General features: G+C 40.7%; 1 protein-coding gene and 2 pseudogenes across 1 annotated transcript in view; all 3 read left to right on the top strand.

The window, feature by feature from the left end:
- The window catches only part of HS6ST3 (heparan sulfate 6-O-sulfotransferase 3), a 656,550-nt gene that overhangs the window by 457,495 nt on the left and 177,253 nt on the right, over positions 1–21,802 (top strand). The gene's annotated exons all lie outside the window — the stretch shown is intronic.
- Positions 885–1,694, top strand: LOC113625428 (putative palmitoyltransferase ZDHHC24 pseudogene; annotated as a pseudogene).
- Positions 9,127–9,327, top strand: LOC113625429 (guanine nucleotide-binding protein G(I)/G(S)/G(O) subunit gamma-5 pseudogene; annotated as a pseudogene).

The following is a 21,802-nucleotide window of genomic DNA, read 5'->3' as shown; positions in this document are numbered from 1 at the left end:
CATGTTAATTTCATTTGGACAGAAATATTTTTATTTAATGCAAGCAGTGTGTTAGGAACTGTAGACCCACTGACGTAAATAAGATATGATCTCTACCTTCCAAGAGGTTTCGGTCTATTTGATGAAACAAACAACTATATAAAATAGCTTAAGGTGAAGTGCAATATGTGTGACAAAAGGACAAAGCCCAAAGCCACCTGCCAAGAAATACCGGAGAAGCCTTCATCAGAGAATTGGAAATCCAAGTTAATCAGGGAAGGATTAAGTGACCTTTTCTTAGGCATACAAGAAGAGGAAGTACTTCCAGGAAGGGGAGTATCATGAAAAAGTCAGCCAATTGTGAAGGTTTGGGGACCAGACAATGGGTCGAGCTTGGCTGGAGCAGAAAGAGCATGGACGAAATGCATGTGGTGTCAACGGGACCTTGAATGGAAGGCCCAGGGGACTTACTTTACAAAGTAAGCGGCGGCCACTGAGGATTTCTGAGGAGGAAAATGATCTGACCTATGATGGATCACGCTTCCCCTTAGTTTGCGCATCTCAGTCGGTGGCAGCTTCATCCCTGCAGAAGCTTGGACCCCAAATCTTGGAGTCATCCTGGACTCCTCTCTCTCTCACCCAACATCCCTCAGTCAGGAAATGCTGGGGACTAACCTAGAAAATAACCCGAACCTGGCCACATCTTATGTTCTGCTCCATCTTCATCAAGATACGTCATCACTCACCTAGCCTGCTGTTTCCTCACTGATCCTCCTGTGTTTACTCTTAACTCCTCGTCTTAGAGTTTCTTCTCTACACAGCAGCTATGGTGATCCGTTTACCACAAAAATCCAGCAGCGGGAAGCGGCGGGGTACCCGGGATCCACCGCTAGTGGGTCCAGGCCATGGGGCAGCCCTGGGCGGTGGGGAGCGCGGAGGCGGCGTCCGCGCGGCTGCCTCTTGGGCCAGGAACTGGCCTACGTGCTGGTGCTGGGTCCCGGGCCACCCCCGCTGGGACTCTTGGCCCGGACCTTGCAGCTTGCGCCGGCAGCCTTCCAGCTGCTCAACCTACTGGGCAACGTGGGGGGCTCTTCCTGTGCTCGGACCCCAGCATCCAGGCTGTGATGCTGGCCGGCCGTGGTCAGGGCCAGGGCTGGGCTTACTGCTACCAGTGCCAAAGCCAGAGGCCACCGCGCAGCGGGCATTGCTCCGCCTGGCACCGCTGCATCCTGCACCGGGACCACCACGGCCGCCCGCTGGGCCGCCGCGTGCGCTTCCGCAACTACCGGCGCTGTGTGTGTCTGCTGCTTCACGCCGCAGGCATCCTGCTGCACGTCTGTGCGCTGCCGGGCCCTGACCCAGCCCTGCTGCGAGCCCACACACCCCTGCACACCACCGCCCTCCTCCCGCTGCCTCGCAGGCAGTGTCTGCGGCGCCGTTCGCGCTGGCCTTCGTGACCGACACGTGTGTGGCGTATGCACCGCTGTGCTCGGCTGGACTGCTCTTCCGTGGGATGTTGCTGCTGAGGGGCCAGACCACGTGGGAGTGGGCTCGGGGGCGGCACTCTTACGACCTGGGCCCCTCCCGCAACCTGCAGGCGGCCCTGGGGCCCCGATGGGTCATTGTCTGGCTCTGGCCCTTCCTGGCCTCCCCGTTGCCAGGGGGACGGCATCACCTTCCAGACCACAGCTGATGTGGGACTCATGGCTTCCTGACTCCAGGAAGAGCGTGAGCTGTACAAGGAGTGGGGAACGGGAGAGGGGACTCATTTCAGACCCACCCCCAGCCTCAGAAGGGGCAGCAGGCTGGTACTTGATGCCTGCTTTCGGCAACTCTAGCCCCACCCGTAGCCTTGCCCTTGCCCAGCTTGGACTCATAGTGTCCAGGGCTTGGGCCCTGCGGCTCTGCCTCTATCAGTGGCCCCTGAGCACAGCGAAGGGTCTGGCAGGGGGCTGCTCGGCCTGCCCAGCTGCCCCTTTGCCAAGTTAATAAAGTGCCCACTTGGTTCTCTGACTCCCCCCATCTTTGTGGGTTTCTGGACCTTCACTGTTGCCCGGGCTGCTGTTTTTGGTTCCTCTGATTGGCAGGCCAATGGCCACTGAGCCTGCACGTCCGGAGCCTGTGCTCCGCAACGGGAGAGGCCACAACAGTGAGAGGCCCGCGTACCAAAAAAAAAAAAAAATCCAGTAGCATTACCCTTCCATTCTAAATCCTCCAGTCGTTTTTCGTTAAAATGTGAGCTCCTTCAAGGCCCTACGGGGTTCCTCTCTCTGTTCCTGCTCTGACCTGGCCCCTGGCCATTCTCCTCCTCACTGGCTTTGCTTCAGCACCTCTCCTTAGGCTCCTGTGGTTCTGTCAATGCTCCAAGCTGTCTTCCTCCTCAGAGCTAGTTCAGTTGGTTCCTCTGCCTGTGACACTCCTCCAAGATTTCCAGAGCTCCTTCCTCACTTCTTAAGGTTTCTGCTCAAAAGTCACATTATCAGAGAGGCCTTCTGGGGAAGACCACCTTGTATGAGCGAGCAAGGACCTCCATCCTCTGTTCCCTGGCCCCTCTTACTGTCTTCACAGCAGTAATCACCACGTGACCAATTACATATGTTTGTGTTTTGTGTCTGTCTCTTTTGGGTAGAATTGAAGCACCTTGAAATGTTGTCAAGCATTTACGTATATCATACATTCCAGGCGCTCTTTAAAGAACTTTACAAATATTAACTCATTGAATACTCATAACAACCCATGACGTAGGTAATATTGTTCCCATTTTTATAGACTAGGAAATTGCAGCCCAGAGAGGTTAAGTAACTTACAGAAGGTGTCACAGCTCATATGTGATGGAGCTTGAACTCAAACCCAGGTGGTCTGCATCCCTCACCACTACTAAGTTGTGCTGTCTTTTGGAAGCAGGGACTTTGTTTTGTCTGCTGTTGAGCTGGTACCTAGGACGTGGCCTGGCTCAGTATTCAATGAATAAATAAACTTTGACCACATTACGTTGAGGTGGTAGTACAGAATCTCTCCTGTGTTCAGAAACCAGTGGAAGTACAGAAAGATAAAAATCAGAAAGTTTGTTTCTGTTCAATCACCGTATACTATTTATTTTGAGAATACACTTAACTTTTTGTGTGTGGGCTTTCTGGATTTTTTTTAATCTGCCTGCATGATGCCATTTTCTATTAGAACACTGTTATTGTAAACTCAGCAGTAAATACTAAATATTCAATACTTGACTGCTTTTCTATGGTCATGTACCGAGTTGAGCAAAATAATCAAAAGAAAGCTTGTCTCTAAAAGTTCCTCTTTTTAATTTCACTGTGGGAAATAGTCAATAAAAAGATGTTTGATGAGGAAGGTTAGCTTTATCAAAGTAATCAAGCTTATCTTGATCATCACAAGTGCCGGGCACTGTGCTGTGCTGTGAGTACACAGATCCGTAAGGTACTCCTACATCTATGGAGTTCAAAGTCCGGGGAACTGTGATAGACTAGTAAGTAAGTACAAAGATTATTAGCAGGGAACAGCAGGAACATAGAGTTATGTGTTTGGAGAACTAGGCAAAGACAGAGAGGTGACAAGGAAGGCTCGATGGAGGAGAGGAAGTTAGGTGTCTTACGAGGCTAGCGAGTATTTGCAAAGCTGTCTCAGGTCTGGGAGTGACGTCTGGGGTGGGTATTGGTGATGATAGTGGGTTGGTTACAGGCTTCCCAGACAGAAAAAAAGCATGAATAATAGAAACTTCCCATGTTGTAAATCCTTGTTCAATTTGGTCTTTCACGGGGAAAAAGGTCTGTTAATTTGTGAGAATCCAATTTCTTATTAGCACTATAAATAGCTTTAAGAATTTTGAAGGCTCAGAACTGCATATGTATAAAAATTGCTGACAGGAAATGATGTTATCATGTTATAGGCAGTTGAAAATGCATTTCCTTTTAATTATGAAAATGTGAGATTATGGTTTTATTTTTAACTTCTTCCTCTGAGAATTGACATTTTGTTACAGTTTTAGAAAGCAACCAAAGTTCTACAAACACTGGTTAAATTTTTGCTGAATTTCAGATTTGTTTCCATCTCAGATACATTTTTGTAATAAGATTATTCTTAACATTTGTTTATAATATATCTTTAAAATGTATCCAGTTATTTTATTTGTGGGTACAATGTGGCATAGATATTTTGTGGTATTCCATACATCTTGGGCAAGACATCTAGGTTTTTCTTTACAAAACTTTCACAGAATAACGTCTTAGGTTTTATGATCTTGAAAATTCCTTTTATCGGTATCATGCTTTCTGATGTACAAAGCCTGTCACTTTATCACTTTACCTACATTATATTAATTGATCCTAGTAATAGTTCTGTGGGTTAGACAAAGGGTAGCTACTTCAAGAATTCCACGTACAAATTCCTGCTTCTCTTTTTACTGGCTCTTCAAATGCACTGCACTCAGATTGCTGTTGAGAACATGTAATTCCAAAGAAGGTGTCAGGGCTCCCTGAAGATCATTGATCAAATGGCACCGTGAGAGCAACGTCGATGGACAGTGAGTCATGTGACCAGAGTTTCGATCAATCTTGGCCCTTTCATCACCCAGACGTAGACACTGGACATCTCACTAGATTTTTTGAGGTCTCAGTTAATCACACGTGAAGATGATTTGGAAGGGAAGAGACTAAATCATCTCCATGGTCTCTCCTAGTTCAGAGTTCTGAGACTTGATGTGAACTTGAAAGTAAATGAAGCAGAATAAACACAACCATTAGAGGAATCGGTTAGAAGATTTCGGTGAAGCATGGAAGTTTTAAGACCTTGTGACACCTGTGAAGTGCATTTGGACGTGTTATCCTAGGCATTCTGCAAATGGGCAGCATCTCCTCAGATGGAATGTACCAAAAGCTGGTTCCATGTTGGCCGTAGCACCATTTGATATATGTGACCTGAAATTTACTTGGTAAGGCAATTGCAACATTTAAGTGATCTGCTTCTAATAGGAATTTTTTATTTCCCTAATTATACTACACGAAAATTGTTGTTTTTCTGCTAACAACGTTAAAGAGAATTAAAATAATTATTTTCAGATATTGTAAATTAATAGAAATACAGTTGACACTGGGAAGAAAAACTGGCTTTCTTGTTTTGGGTTTTTTTTTTTTTTTGCTAGAGTATTTTTTTCAACCATCTGCCTATGAAATGTGGAGTGAAAAATAAATTTATAGAAGTCATTTTTAGAAAGCAAGAGTGGTATTAAATGTTGATATTATAGAGCATATATTTATTTTCTTATGAAATCTCTCTTATATGAAGGTATCTGTATCCCATGATCATTGTTGGGAATTCATTGTTTTCTTGTGCACTGATCCATAAGGTAGAGATAATTGACAGGAGGTTAGAGCTAAGATTTATTGCCACTCATGGTACATTTTCTAGGAAAATGCAGAACTTTCTTTTATATCATTTTAGATCAAAGGCAAATTTTATTACCAGCTCCTCAGAAAATCACTGGTTCCTTTTCTGAAAATCTGTGATCCTATTTGGAAAAACTCTTAATTTCTTCTCCTTATCAGAATCGCCATCAATTCCCACTCTTTGAACAATTCCTGTGTAAACTCCACTGCACACAAACCCTGCCCAAGAACCTCTGCTCCTGGAAGCAGAAAATATTATAACAAGGGGCCGATATTCGCATTATTTCTTAAAAACTAGTCTTTTATCCAATACAAAGATCACTATGTGAGAAAACTATGGAATCTCTGACCATCCATTCTTATAGATTGCACACCTATCAGAAGAAGAAGTCCATGAACCCAAAGCTCAAATTATTTTTCTTTCTCTGAGATGAATTACTAGATAGTTGTATTAATTCTATTTCCTTTCTTCAAGTAGAATAGAAAGAGGATAATGTAGTTGGCTAATTCTTTGAATAAGTATCTTATTAATTTGTGTATCTTTGGTACCTAGTAAGTGTCAATAATTCTTTGTTGAATAAACAAAGAGCCCCCTAGGCTTCCAACCAAAGAGCAAATACACAGGTTGTTTACTGCAGAATAATCCAATAATGGCAAAAGGATCATCTTTTCTCTCTGTAAACATATTCGAGTCATTAAGAGTTCAGAGTGAACTAAAGTCTTTCAAACCTCAATATACTTAGTGCTCACATCTTAAACTAATTTCTGGATGTGACTTTTGTAGTATGTCATAGAGATAATTTGTCTACAGTCGTTTCATAAGCATCACTGAATAGCTTTCCTGTAATAAAAGTCCATCATCATTATATTGAATATCACTTAAATACAGAATGTAAGTTGTACTCTATTGTAGAATGCATTTAAATACCTTGATTAAACCCTACTAACTCAATTTCAAATGACATTTCATGCCCTTAGTCCCTTAGCTCCGCCCCCCCCCCACCTGGTGATTCTCTTTCCTTGGCTTCTCACCATATTCATTGATTCTATTTTTCTATTAGTTTACAGAAAAATTAGGGTATTTATATGAGTTTTCATTAACTACCATTACGTAACAGTTTTGAATTGTGCTATAGTGAGGCTAATTTAAATATACTGAGTTTCTCATCGTTGAATTGCATTTTAATACTATCTTTTCTTCCAACATAATTCTTCACTAACATTTTTCCTTCTCAGCCTATTTTGTATTCCAGCTACTGTTAGTCCAGCTGAAATCTTTCATGAAGGGGTGGGGTTTAGCTCCATTTTAGCTGAGCTGGTTAAGCACCCCTGAACTACAGTAACTGTGGTTTCACTGGAGGAAGAAGATAGATGGGCAGAATGCTGGAATTAGCTCAGTTTCTCAAGGTCAGCAGCTAAATGCGTGGTGCTGGCTGAACAGCATCAGCATCACCTGGGAAATTCTCAGACCCCACCCCGACCTACTGATTGAGAAACCCTGGAGGTGGGGCTCACAATCTGTGACTGCACAAGACTTCCAGGTGACTCTGATTCACGCTTAAGCCTTCCCTTGCTGTAGAGAATTCTCTGGGGGCTAAAACAAGCCCACCACCCCATCTCCGGGAACTACAGGTGATAACAACCCAAACCTCAATTAACTTAAACCGAAACGCAGCAGTATGCATGGGTTTCAAGAGAGACAAACTTGAGCTTGCATCCCAATGAACGGATCCCTACCAGAGTCCTCTGGGGCAACGCATCTGAGCCTCAGGTCCTCATCTGAAGAATAATGCTGTCCTCGCTGGGCTTGTGTGAGGATCAGAAATGATATGGGAAAAACAAGATCCAGAAATACTTTTACTTTGTCGCCAATGAGGCTTAAGTGTCTGGCTTTCACTTGTACCAGTCCCTTATAAATAATATTAAGGTTTGAAGTTGGTATTCTTTTTTTTTAAGGAGGACTTCAAATTGTATTAGCTTCAAGCCCCACAGTATCCCAATGCACTCCCGGAATAGGACAATGCTTAGCAGTTATTTGGGTATTGAATCTATTCACTGTTTCTGCCACTTTTTGTCATTTATTGATATATTTGAGTCCTGAATTTTATTCGCGGATGACTTATCAGCATAGCACATAAGCCAGGTGATGGGTGCGTGGTACACATTTCTGGATGACAATGAGGCTGAAATGTATTTAGGAAACAAAACTTCAGTGCTGAGGGATGTGATCACTCACAGAGCAGGAGTTCCCCTGCTCATCAGATCAGGCGAGGATCCCAGCCTCCCTTTACGTTTATCTAATGCGTGGCAAGCAAAGTATTTGGAGAGTTGAATTTTTTTTAAGATAAAACCCTTTTTAAATCAATGGGAAGTTGCTTAAGATTCAAATGACAGTTCTCTGAAAGTCAGCATGTATACTTTGCCCTCTCTTTGACAATGATTATAGTAATTGAACAGGATATAGCCTTCTACATTCAAGTGTATGAATGTAGACACTTCAGATTATATTTCCAAAGTAGCATGTATAGACCTAGCCATGTGTCTTTTCTTAATACCGATGATGTCATGCAAGAAAGTACTTTTTGCTCATTGGCTTGAAAATATACCCCACAACGTTAACGCAAGTATCCTTCAGCATCACCAATTATCGCATTTCTATACGACTTCTTTTCAATTAATTTCATTCCAGAATATAGAGTTATCTGAGCAGTGATTTTTTTTCTTTTCTTTTTTTTTTTTTTTTTTTTTGGTTTAATGATAGGAGTGCTAGCAGTTTCAGTATTTATCAAGTGCTGACTGGATCTTTTTGGTTGAAGAGTTGGTTAGGAAAATTACTGTCAAGCTCACTCACCACCGTGGTAACCGAATTTTAATACCTCTGGGGGTACAGACATTTATATAATCTAACTCTATGGCACTGAGGTACAGTGTAGGTAGTGTATGTATGATTGAACAGAAAGTTTCAAACAGCAGCCTGTGAAATTGGATTTTAGATGTAATGTACCATAAATAAGTGCTATAAAGATTGCCTTTAATGCTATAAATCAGATTTTATTGGTTTCAGCTATCTCATTCTGGTTATTGTATTACCCACAAAATCAAAGGAAATCAAAGAGCTGGAATATTTTTTATTTTAATATCCCATATTCTACAGTAATGGCACACGCACCCTTCCAGCTTCCTTCTTTGGGTAGGTTGGACAAAATTGACAGGTGGCAGGCCCCGGCAACATGTCAGTGGCGGGATCAGTATAAATAACCAAACTTTTGGGACTTGAAACCTTTTCAGATTTCCTGTCTGTGAAATATACAAGGTAGGTGAATTGGCAGGTCTCTTTCCTTTTTGAGATGCTGGCTGTCATGTTTTCATGCAAGGCTGACGCCTGTAGAGGTTGGCAGGTGAGGTGAGCTTTGCAGCTTCTGCAAAGCTGATGGAATTTGGTGATGATGCTTTCCATTGGGGATAGAGGGTATCCATGCATGACCTATCGAGTTATTTAAAATGCCAAAAACTATTGCTATAAGATAAAGTTGTGTCCTCAAACAATCTCTCAGTGTTCAGTTTAGAATCAACACGCTTCTCCCCCAACACACACGCACACGCATGCACACACACACGCGCGCACACACTTTACAATGCTTTTTCTTCAGTATGATTTTAGTCAAGAAAATCAACATATTTGGCATTAAAAATTGCTTAGGAAAGCATACACGTGGGCGTGCCGATCTGCCCAGCCGTCGCGTGCGCCATGTCTGGTCCTTCCAGCGTTGCTGCTGTGAAGAAAGTGGTCCAACAGGCCCGGCTGGAGGCTGGGCTCAACCCTGTGAAGGTTTCCCAGGCAGCTGCAGATTTGAAAGAATTCTGTCTGCAGAATGCTCAACATAACCCGCTGCTGACTGGAGTATCTTCAAATCCCTTCAGACCCCAGAAAGTCTGTTTCTTTTTGTAATAAAATGAATCTTTGCAAGATTTTCTAAACCGCTTTTCATAAACCGGTGAATATTCAAAGGGAAGCTGAATTTGAAGCCAGTACAAAAGCCTGTCTCTATAACACGTGCCATACTATACAAACTTGTACTTTTGTCAGTCCTTAGCATCTACGTCTCTGAATATTCATGAATTTCTGTTTCACAAGGGTAATTGTTTTATATACACTGGCAGCAATAAAATACTTAGTATAAAAAAGAAAACAAGAAAAGCATACACATGAACTGGGAGAGCCCAGGAGGCTACAGTAATCTAAATTTGATCTACTTAGTGGTAGAACAGTTTTCAAGCTATTAAAAATGCAGTTGTGTTTGGTCTTTGTGTAGTTTTCCTCTGTGTTTACTTGTACAAATAGTCTGAGTTCCAGGCACTCTGAGCTGCCTACCTAGGCATTGTGGGGATGGGGGTGACCTTTATTTTTCAAGGTTGAAGCCATAGGACCTGAAGAAGGCAAGAAGGGTAGCAGGGGTTTCTTGAAACAGAGGCTAGCAGAGAGCTACATCTTCATGATGCTTCACTTTTATTATTATTATTATTATCTGCAGTACGCGGGCCTCTCACTGTTGAGGCCTCTCCCGCTGCGGAGCACAGGCTCCGGTCGCGCAGGCTCAGCGGCCATGGCTCACGGGCCAAGCCGCTCCGCGGCATGTGGGATCCTCCCGGACCGGGGCACGAACCCGCGTCCCCTGCATCAGCAGGCGGACTCTCAACCACTGCGCCACCAGGGAAGCCCCCCACTTTTTAATTTATTTTTACTGCAGCGTTACACCAGATATGTTCTCCTTAGTTCCTCCACCTGAAAAACAGCCATCCTTAGCAATCAGAGAAGGTACCAAAATGTTGTGCTTTGTCTTGATTACAAAGAAATCTGATTCCCACAAATGCTTAAGTAATCTCGAACTTACTGGAGATAAAAGCCATGTAGAACGTTAGCACTGCTAGTATTAGGCCAGCCCAAGTTCAGCAATTTTTTTTTTTTCCAAAATAGGAAATCTTGATGCCACCTTTCCTTGCTGTGAACTAAGCTGGAAGAGCTAAGGGGATTATGCTGATCAGGGCTTGACATTTATGACTGCCAGTTCACTGATGAAAACACAGCCCAGGAGCTCAGCCCTAGACCTGGGAGGCAGCTGGATCCCAGAGTGTGCTTTGGCACTTGTTTTAGGCTGCACTCAATTTTCTGGGAGCCCCGTGGGCCGCCCGCATGGAACAAGGAAGTATCCCGGTCTGGAAGGGTATGTGCAGCTGCAAAGAGAAGCAAAGGGGCTTTTTTTCTTTAAGTACTTCTGCCACTAGTTCCATGTTCTTAATGGAACATGAAGCAACTTCTTTCTCTCTCTCTCTTCAAGGCTGGCCTTCTCCAAGAAGCTATCATCAGTGAAAACCCTCTCTAGTTTCAGTCCAACCAAATGACTCTAACCAGCATTTACCTTTTCTGTTCCTCTCTTTTCCGTTCCTCTCTATATGACTATCTTTAGGCAAATGCTAAAAATATAATTTTATATTTTGGTTTATTTGCTTTGCTTCACCCTGTCTCCTGTCCTAGCTTAATCAGCCTAAGGTCACCAGAAATGACCTTTTATTCAGCAAAGTCAGTTCTATTGCACCATTGCAATGAGGGAGACTGCATGCCAGGGGAACTGTGGGGCATCTCACCAAATAAAGGAAAAGACAGAGGTTATTATAGGATTTTTTAAAATAAATTTATTTATTTATTTTTGGCTGCCTTGGGTCTTTGTTGCTGTGCACGGGCTTTCTCTAGTTGCAGTGAGCGGGGGCTACTCTTCGTTGCGGTGCGTGGGCTTCTCACTGCGGTGGCCTCTCCGCTGCAGCGCATGGGCTCCAGGCGCGTGGGCTTCAGTAGTTGCGGCTCGCGGGCTCTAGAGCACAGGCTCAGTAGTTGTGGCGCAGGGGCCCAGCTGCTCTGCGGCATGTGGGATCTTTCCGGACCAGGACTCGAACCCGTGTCCCCTGCATTGGCAGGCAGATTCTTAACCACTGCGCCACGAGGGAAGCCCAGGATTTTGAAGGATAATGGCGTTTAGGTTAAATTTAAATAAAGCAGTGTTTGGATAGGCTCAGAGAAAAGCTGGGCTGTGTGCGAAGGGTTTAACATCAACTCTGGACTGTGAAGTGGATCTAAGGTCCTGTTTCCTTGGGAACTACAAAGTTAAGATAAATGTGGAATATTGTATCCAGAAACCCCTTATTAGAAGCTCTGCACTTGGGTTGGAAATTGAGGCTGCCTCTGTGTCAGAGTGGCTTAAATCCTCTAGGCAAGAGTGGGATGTTTCATTTTTACTGATATAATTTCTAACAAACAAAGTTTTTGATAGTTAATGATTTTAGAAACCAAAGCATCTTAGTAAAACAGCAGTAGTCACCCGAAGAGGTGATCGTTATGATACTTTACAGCTGCAATATGGGGGAAGTGTTGTCCCCTGTTAACTTCTAGCTGGATTTGTCTGAGTCTATTTTTCCAGATGCTTAATGGTCAGGTACTTTTTAAAAAAACTTTCTTAGTCTAATCTTTATTTTCTTACTTCCAATATCAGCTAGGAAAACTTAGCTTGCAAAGAACAAAATGCTCAACATAAATGGGATTAAATAATTTTAAAAATGTATAGGCTAACAATATAAAAGCTGAGGAATGGAAAGGGCTTCAGGCAAGGTTTGATCAAGCATCTTTTAAAAATCACCAAATATCTTATTTCTCTCTCTTCCCATTGGTCTCTATATTGTCTGCCCACATCTTAAATATATAGCTGTTTTGGAACTTGAATAAATGTTGTCCTTCATATTCTATCTTTCATAGCTTTCATATTTTATACTTTTTTTTAGTCCTGCTTTATTAATAATTTTATTATCTCTATATTTTAGTTCACTGATTTTGTCTTCATCTAGGTCTTATTTAGCTGTTAATCTGTCTTTTGGGTTTTATATTTCAATTATTTTACTCCTGGAAATTCCAGGTGGTAATTTTTCAAATCTCCCTGGCTTTGTGATAGTGCTCATAATTTTAAGATATTTTTAATTTCTCTTTTTATGTCCTCAATAATTTAAAATACACTAAATTTTTATTCTATATCTTGTAGTCCTATTATCTGAAATCTATTTTCAGACATCTGTTTCTATATATCTGTTGACTTTTACATGATGAATTTTGGGGGGGTTATTTGGTAATTTTGGGTGGTGAACTTATTTTTCTTAGGAGTTTATTTGTTGGAATCTCGTGCCTCCTGGGTTAAGCATTAGGGTGGAGGTGGGAGGCATGAATCTCAGGAGAATTACTGGCAGGAATATTGTATGTTAAATTTTCGGGTTGTAGGTTCCTGTATCATGGTGTAGGAAAGATGCAGACTCCAAATCTATGTGAGAGCACGTTTGTGAGTATATATTCTCGGAGGAAACTTTTACAAACCCTGTATAAACTTTCATTCACCAGTATATCACCCTGTGCTGCTGGTATGTGTGTGTGAGTGTGTGTGTGTGAGTGTGTGTGTGTGTGTGTATTTTTTTTTTTACAGGGGGTGAGGACATATATATATTTAATCCACCATTTTTCTGAGAGTTAGGCCTTAAACTTTACATATGGTCCCAGTTGCAGCTCTCTGACTTTTTGCAGACCTAAGCCACCATCTCCTGTCCCTACATGGGCTATAAAATGCAAGCTTCTTGGTTATAGAAAGTGGCAACCAATCTCTGCCCCTTGTCCAGTCTACCCTTCCTGCTCTGGTCTTCAGTTCCCACTTTATTTTTCATTTGGATTTTCATTTCTCACCTCTGCAGCCTACATATGCTGGGGAAGGTGACTCTGCTCTCATCAACTGGCCTGGCTGAGAGATTTCCCTTACTTTCTTTTGGGCTCAGCCATGCACTTAAAAGGACGTTTGTTGTATTTTATTTGGCATTTCTAAGTGTTCTGTAGCAAGTGGTCTAGGTTACCTAGTCAACCGTATTACCAGAAGGGCTGGCCCTGACCTACCTGGGGCTTCACTTAAGGCTAGCTCCTCAGATGCCACATAGGTGGCTCTAGCAGCTTCTCGGGGCAGGGATGGGTTGCCAGTCTTGTTCATATGTTCAATAAACACAGCGAGTGCCTCTCTGAGTATCTTTCAGAAGACCTAGGAGGATTCCTCACCCCACCCCCAAATCACACACACACACACACACACACACACACACACACACCCCGAACCTCTCATAAATATTTTCTTGTATCTCATTTCTTGTCTCTCATTGGCTCACACTTTGTTAACTGTTTTGAACCAAACACTGTTGTCAAGAATTGGAAGATGCTAAATAACTTAAGCCAATCAGAGTCCACCTTGGTTGCTAAGCGTGGGGTCACTTTCCCCAGTAGCATATAGATTGTGTGGTTGAGGGATAAGTATACAGTGAAAATTGGAGCTCTGTTACAAAGAACGGCTGAGATGGACAATTCAAAATAGCTGATGTCACACATTTGCCCCTTGTATTATACACATTTTAATTTAGTTCAATTCAACAAACATTTATTTAGTGCTATTTGTTCCATGACAGGAAACAGCCCGGGGCTTGTGGAGATCACATAATTATCATTTTTTTAAATCGGAAAGACCACACCTCCACTAAGTATTTATCTTAGGTCAAATTTTGTTAGGTACCTGAAAAACAGAAGAGTTGGCTTTTTTTGTGATGTGTTATTACTGGTGAAATATTTTTTTGACTGTTGAAATAGATCAAATATAAAAAGAACGTAATATATAGACATACATGCATAATGTATATGGATATATGTATACACACACACACACACATATATATACAGCTTAAAGAATAATAAGGAGATAAAAAACTGTGTACCATTACCTAGCTTGGAATAAAGACACAGACATAGAGAATGGACTTGAGGACCTGGGGAGGGGGAAGGGTAAGCTGGGACCAAGTGAGAGAGTAGCATTGACATACATACACTACCAAATGTAAAATAGGTAGCTAGTGGGAAGCAGCCACACAGCACAGGGAGATCAGCTCGGTGCTTTGTGACCACCTAGAGGGGTGGGATAGGGAGGGTGGGAGGGAGACGCAAGAAGGAGGGGATATGGGGATACATGTATACGTATAGCTGATTCACTTTGTTATACAGCAGAAACTAACACAACATTGTAAAGCAATTATACTCCAGAAACCAATACAACATTGTAAAGCAATTATACTCCAATAAAGATGTTAAAAAAAACTACAATAGGCAAAAATAATAACAATATAGTATTAGTTCCTTAGAAGCCCTCTCTACTTATCACATCTCAGAACTCATACTTCTTTCAGAGGTAACACTGCTGATTTTTGTATTTATTAATACCATTGGGTTTCTTTACACCTCCACACATATATGTAACCATAGGCAATACATTTCTTTTAGTTTTGCTTGGTTTTGGATTTTATATAAATGGAATTATACAATATTTTTCTGATTTGCTTTTGTTTCGTCAGTATTGCTTTTAGTATTCACCCATGCTGGTGCAGGCAGCTGCTGTATTATTTATTTATGCAAACATATACTATTGAATGACTATAGCACAATTTTTGGTTTTCTGTTGTTAATTTATGTTAGGTTGTTTCCAGTTTGGTCTATCAAACAATGGGTCTGTAGACATTTTCGAACCAGTATTTTGGTGCATGTGTACAGAAGGTTCTTTGGGTCTATATTAAGGAATAGAATTGCTGGCTTTAAGGCATGCACATGTCCAGCTTCACAAGGTATAACAAGTCATTTACTGAAACGACTATACCAGTTTACCTTCCCAGCAGTACTGTATGAAAGTTTCATACAATATAGTGATTCACAATTTTTAAAAGTTAGACTCCATTTATAGTTATTATAAAATCTTGGCGTATACCCTGTTTTGTACAATATCTTTGTAGCTTATTTTATACATAAAAATCTGTACCTCTTTATCCGCTACCCCTGTATTGCACCTCCCCCCTTCCCCTCCCCACTGGTAACCACTAGCTTGTTCTCTATATCTGTGAGTCTGCTTCTCTTTTGTTATATTCACTAGTTTGTTTTATTTTTTAGATTTCACATATAAGTGATATCATACAGTATTTGTCTTTCTCTGTCTGACATTCCACTAAGCATGATGCCCTCCAAGTCCATCCATGCTGTTGCAAATGGCAAAATTTCATTCTTTTCTATGGCTGAGGAGTATTCCATTGTGTGTGTGTGTGTGTGTGTGTGTGTGTGTGTGTGTATGTGTGTGTATACTATAATTATTATTCAGCAATGTATTTAAAATTTTCCATCATGATTTCTTCTTTGATCCATGTGTTTTTCAGAAGCATGTATTTTATTTCCAAATACAGTTCTTGTTCTAGACAGCTTTTTGTTTTTGATTTTTAACTTAATTTATGTTAAAGAATATGATCTATATGATACCAACTTTTGAAATATATTGAGATGTATTTTATGGCCTCTTTCTTTAAAGCATTTTTTTAAATTAATTAATTATTTAAAAATTTATTCTTGGCTGCGTTGGGTCTTGCTGCTGCACGCAGGCTTTTCTCTAGTTGCGGTGAGCTGGGGCTACTCTTCGTTGCGGTGCGCAGGCTTCTCATTGCGGTGGCTTCTCTTGTTGCGGAGCACGGGCTCTAGGCACGCGGGCTTCAGTAGTTGTGGCTTGCAGGCTCTAGAGCACAGGCTCAGCAGTTGTGGTGCACGGGCTTAGTTGCTCTGCGGCATGTGGGATCTTCCCGGACCAGGGCTTGAACCCATGTACCCTGCACTGGCAGGCGGATTCTTAACCACTGCGCCACCAGGGATGTCCCATTTTATGGGCTCTTATGTGGACGATTTTCAAAAATAGCTCATGTGTTCTTAAAAGGATGGTATATTCTGAAGTTGTTTGGCGCAGTGTTCTATATTATATATGTCCATTTAAATCAAGTTTATGCTGTCCAAACCTTCATCTCCTTACCGGTATTTTTTGTTTACTGGAGCTAACAATTTATGAGAGATGGTATTAAAGGATTCCAATATCCTGTGAATTTTTCAATTTCTCCTTATGTACCTGTAAATTTTCAATGTATGTAATTCAAGATACATTAGTATGTTTCACATAAGTCTAAAATTGTTATAACTGACTGGTAAGTTAAACTTTTCATCATTAGGAAGAGACCTTATTTATCTCTGCTCATACTTTTCCACCTTAAAATCTATTCTCTTTGTGATATTTTCAGTTAGTATTTGACATAACTAATCCTTTTGCATCCTCAGCTGTTAGAGTGTGTGTGTGTGTGTGTGTGTGTGTGTATTTATATAATGATCGTGTGTATGCTTACTCTAATAATCTTAAAAAAGTACTGGCTAGGTTATTTCTTTGGAATTTTATTTTACCTTTTCTTGTTCAATTTACGTCTTGATTTATTTAACATTTCCCCTAATATCTTGCTTCCTTTTGAACTTTATCTCTGTACTTATTTTTGATGTTTACTCACTGTGCTTTTTTTTTTAGTGGCTAGTGTAGATATTTTAACATGCTTAATTAGCACAGTTTAAAATTAATAATAACCTTACTCTCATCTCAAATGGTACAAAAACCTCTGAATGTCTTAGGTTTCATCACCACCCTCTCAACTTACATACTGTTCTTTTCCACTTATTATTTCTATATTTTTTAATCTTCACCAATAAACTGTTTTGTATATCGATGTTTGTCTTTATCATATATTTACTAATATCTTTGCTCAGAATCCTATCTTGTATTTTAGACCTTCCATCTGGACTAATCTTCTTCCTTCCTGAAACATATCCGTTAGAGTTTCAGTTAGGGATAGCATGTATATGATGAATACTTACAGGTTTTACTTTTCTAAAATGCTCTTGTCTTTCTTCTTGAAGGTTAGTTGTACTGCGTGTGAAATTCTAGAGTGATAGTTGTTTTGTCTCAGTGTATTGCATTATATCTTCTGGTATCTATTGCTGTGCTGAGAAGTCAGTCATCAGTATAATTGTTCCTTTATAAATGATATTCTTTCTTTCCTCTGCTTCCTTTAAATATCTGGTCTTTATTTTTTATTATTTTATTTTTTTTGTGGTACGCGGGCCTCTCGCTGTTGTGGCCTCTCCCGTTGCGGAGCACAGGCTCCGGATGCGCAGGCTCAGCGGCCATGGCTCACGGGCCCAGCTGCTCCGCGGCATGTGGGATCCTCCCGGACCGGGGCACGAACCCGTGTCCCCTGCATCGGCAAGCGGACTCTCAACCACTGCGCCACCAGGGAAGCCCTGGTCTTTATTTTTATTGTTATATAATTTTACTTTCAGTATGACAAGGTGTGAATCTCTTTTTATTTAGTCTGCTTGGAAATCATTGAGCTTTTTGGATATGAGCTCAGTATCTTCCAAAAATTGTTGAGAGTATTAGTTATTATTTTTTTGAATAGTTCCTTATCCCAATTTTATTCATTAGGTCCCTCTGAAACTCCATTTAGATGTACTCCAAACCTTCTCAGCCTATCTTCTCTATATCTTTTCAACATTTTTCTACTTTTAATAATTTTCTCTCTGGTTTGATTACTTCAAATTTATCTTTAAGTTTATTCATTCTCTCTCTTCAGCTGTGTTGAATTTGCTAATTTATCTTACTGAGTTTTAAATTTCATTTAAAAAATTTAATCCAATGGATTCTTTTAAACATTGATTTGTTTTTTAAAATATCTTGTTTTCCATGCTTCTGAATCTTTTATTTCTTAGATCATATTAAACATAATTCTTTTATAGTAAGAATATTATGTGTTCAGTATCTGAGAAATTTGTAGATGATTCTGCCATCTCTCATTCTTGGTGTGCTTTTTCTTGTGTGTGGTGATCTTTTTTTTATTGTGATTGCCTTGTTTTCCTTAGAATTATCTGTGATAACTATTAGAGCTCCAACTTGATGTTGAATTCCTCTAGAGAAGCTGTCCAAGCTTACTACCAACCTGGATGCATATTTAATTTTCTGTGCTTGTGGTTTTTTAATACATACAGGAAGCATAAATGTGGGTCACAAACTCCATAGTGTCCATAAGGATTGACTTGTGATGATGAATTCTCAGGGAGATTTATTTTTTCTCATACCGAGTGGCAAGTTATGGCAGGCACTGTCTTTTAACTTCCTTTACTCTCCTTTCCTGGGATGAGGATTGTTTATTATTTACTCTTCCACTTTGGAATCTCAGCTTTGTTTAGAACTCTATTAAATATTTTCTTTGCAGACCTTGACTCTTATCTCTTACCTGCTATGCCCTGACAATCCATCCAAAAAGAGAGTCAAGGTCACAAGATTTGGCCAATACCCTCAAGACAATCGAGGCTTTGATGCTACCTTACCTCTCTGGGGTCTGGCTTTTGCTTCATTTCGGGGATTCAGTTCATCTGGGGTTCCTTTTTTCCTCAAGACTTCCAAGATGGCTGAGGGAGACGCAAGAGGGAGGAGATATGGGGATATATGTATATGTATAAATGATTCACTTCGTTATAAAGCAGAAACTAACACACCATTGTAAAGCAATTATACTCCAATAAAGATGTTAAGGAAAAAAAGCTATGCTTTAAAAATGATTTTTTCATTCATTTTGGGAGCTTTCAAAGGTAAACAGAAAATTCAGCCTGCCATACTTTAGAAATGGGAAGTCCTCTCTAAATGGGCTTTTTTTTTTTTAATAGTGCCCATTAGAATAAGGGATATGAATGACATTCATGTTATTGAGTTTTACATTTTTTTAGAAATGCAGCTCACCATTATAATTAGAAATCAATGGTTTTTAGTACTCTTAAATGTAAATTCAAGGCAGAAACATTGTAAATGTGAGAGTGCAAATGCATATGAGATAGAGCTTGTTGCTAATTTCCTCTGAGGAAATAAAGGTCTACAGAATTGGGCTGTAATCAAAGGAGCTGTGAGGTGGAGGCAATATGTCAGGCAGCCTCCTTTAGTTTCAAGGGCAGGGTCAGGCATATACAAAACAGCTCATCTTTTCTCGAACGTTTCTTCAGAGTGCTTTTATTCTCACATAGATTATGGACCTTTCCTTTCCTTTGTGCCTGGGTGTCATCTTTTAATTCCTCTCTATTTCTAAAAATAATGGTTTAGCAGCCCATGGCCCTATTTAGATCAAAGGGCATAGCAATAATAAATGTTTTTATCATGAAATAACAGCTATGAATGCTGTAAATTTCATTCTCAAAGACTGATAACATAAGACACTGACTTTATCCAACAGTCTTAAAATTTAATGAGGTAAACAAGAAAGTTCTAAGAGTAAACAATGTTGTTTATTTGGAAAAAGAAATAGCTACTTACTTCATTTTTCTTTTTCTCTGCATCAACCCTTACTACCAGTAATTCTATTGGGAGATTTTGTCATCGTTAAGGACTGGTTCTCAGCTCCAGTCTGTAACATCTTACAGTTATCTACTGATATCCCAGACATGTTGCAAAATTCCTAAAATGCAACTAACATCAGTATTCTTGGGTTGTTCGTCTTATTTCTTAAACATCAACTCAAGGTTTTTTTCTAGATATATCCAGATAATATTGCAAATTTCTCAAAAAGGCAATTAATTTTAATTTGCATTGGTAGAGATTTTATATATTTCTTAAGCGTTTCTTGCAATGGTAGGATGTCAGAATCACTACTCTGGGACTCCTGAAAATCTCCTTGAAAGAAAACCAAGGGACTCTGCATGCCAAACCAGAGTGGAAAGGGCTGCCATTTGACAAATTCAGTGGAGATGTATCTGAAAATCCATGCAAGTTAGAGCTCAGGTTTATGGAGACAGGAGTGAGGGACTGTCCCATTGACTGAACCTAACAGAGAGTTCTTTTCTTTCTAGAATATCAACTGGTGGACAGTTGTTTCTTTGGGGCCCCAGAATATTAGCTAATAAAACGTGATTTCTGAACTTCAAAACCCTGCTTGTTTCCTGCAATTAAATCTTTTAAAATACCTTTGCAAAGCCGTTCCGAAGCACCAGCCCTCGGAAGCACAGGGAACTTAGGTGATCATTAAGGGCTGAGATGTATGATATCAGTGAAAGAAGATGGGCTCCCTCGTTTTGCCATTTAGTCACTGCCCGCTGAGCTCTGAGAACAGTACATAACGTACACAGGAGTTTTGCCCTTAGCAGCTTCCATACTGAAAGCGAATCACTGTTTTGCAGTGGCAATACCATTTCTTTTTATTGTTAGTGTTGGTGGTGGAACTTTGATAGTTCAGGCTGTACACTACACTAAGGATTAAGGAAAACATTGCCTCTGTCCATATGGTGCATCGTCTGAATACACCAGGCAAGACATCACTAGATGTAAAAATCTGGGAATACGTGAAGGAGATGTGCATGTTTATGGTGAAATCAGCCAGGTCATTTGTTTGTGTTTCTCCTCTCACTGTGCTGGGAACCACACTTTAATCAGCTGTAACCACACTTCTATTTCTTTTCGTACTCCTTCATCTTGCTTTCCTGTCACTCTTCGAACACAGGAAGATACAAAGTTGGCAGTATGCCTCCTCTCTGCAGTGAGTCAAAATATGGAGGAGTGGGTTTTGGTACCATTCCATGGATCCATCAGCATGGGTGTGCGCATTGGCAGGGACCAGGGTTTCTCAGACGTCCAGAGAAAGAGGCAGGCATATGAAGTGAAGGCATATGTACAAACAGGGAAAGCAGAAATGAAGAGCAACTGCGGAAAGCAAAGTAAATCTCAGCTTGGTTCTGGAACAAACAGCAAACAGTTCTGTTTGCTAAAGGATAAAACTTTTCGTCTCAAAGGACTGAATTAACAACCAAAATCTTTGTTGAGCACTTACTGAGTGAATCTAGGATGCTCCAAAACATTTGAGGGTGAAGACTCTAGAAAAAAACTTTAAAGTGGAAGAAAGTTTTGAAGCCCATTAGTCTATTACTTCAAATCAAGACATGGGCTGCTCCAAGAAAGGGCTGGTGTTAAAATTCTGACCCTGTGGCATCTAGTTTTCCATGCTTCCAAACACCTCTGATGACCTGTGACCCCAAGTGCACGTGTAATGTGGAGGTGGGTCCTATTCGTGGCAAGTGATGAAGGGAGAGTATCCTTGGATTCTGCATTTCCACCTTAAGACTTCCTTCATCTATCATTTTTTTTCTTTTGTATTAGAACAGTTTAATTGTATAAAACTTTTTTTAACATCTTTATTGGGGTATAACTGCTTTACAATGGTGTGTTAGTTTCTGCTTTATAACAAAGTGAATCAGTTATACATATACATATGTTCCCATATCTCTTCCCTCTTGCATCTCCCTCCTTCTCACCCTCCCTATCCCACCCCTCCAGGTGGTCACAAAGCACCGAGCCAATATCCCTGTGCCATGCGGCTGCTTCCCACTAGCTATCTACCTTACGTTTGTTAGTGTATATATGTCCATGACTCTCTCT

This window comes from Aethalodelphis obliquidens, unplaced genomic scaffold (genome assembly GCF_003676395.1).
Source record: "Aethalodelphis obliquidens isolate GAN/ISIS:26980383/991018 unplaced genomic scaffold, ASM367639v1 scaffold15, whole genome shotgun sequence".
NCBI classification, from domain to species: Eukaryota; Metazoa; Chordata; class Mammalia; order Artiodactyla; family Delphinidae; genus Aethalodelphis; species Aethalodelphis obliquidens.
This window is presented reverse-complemented; position numbering and strand designations above follow the sequence as displayed.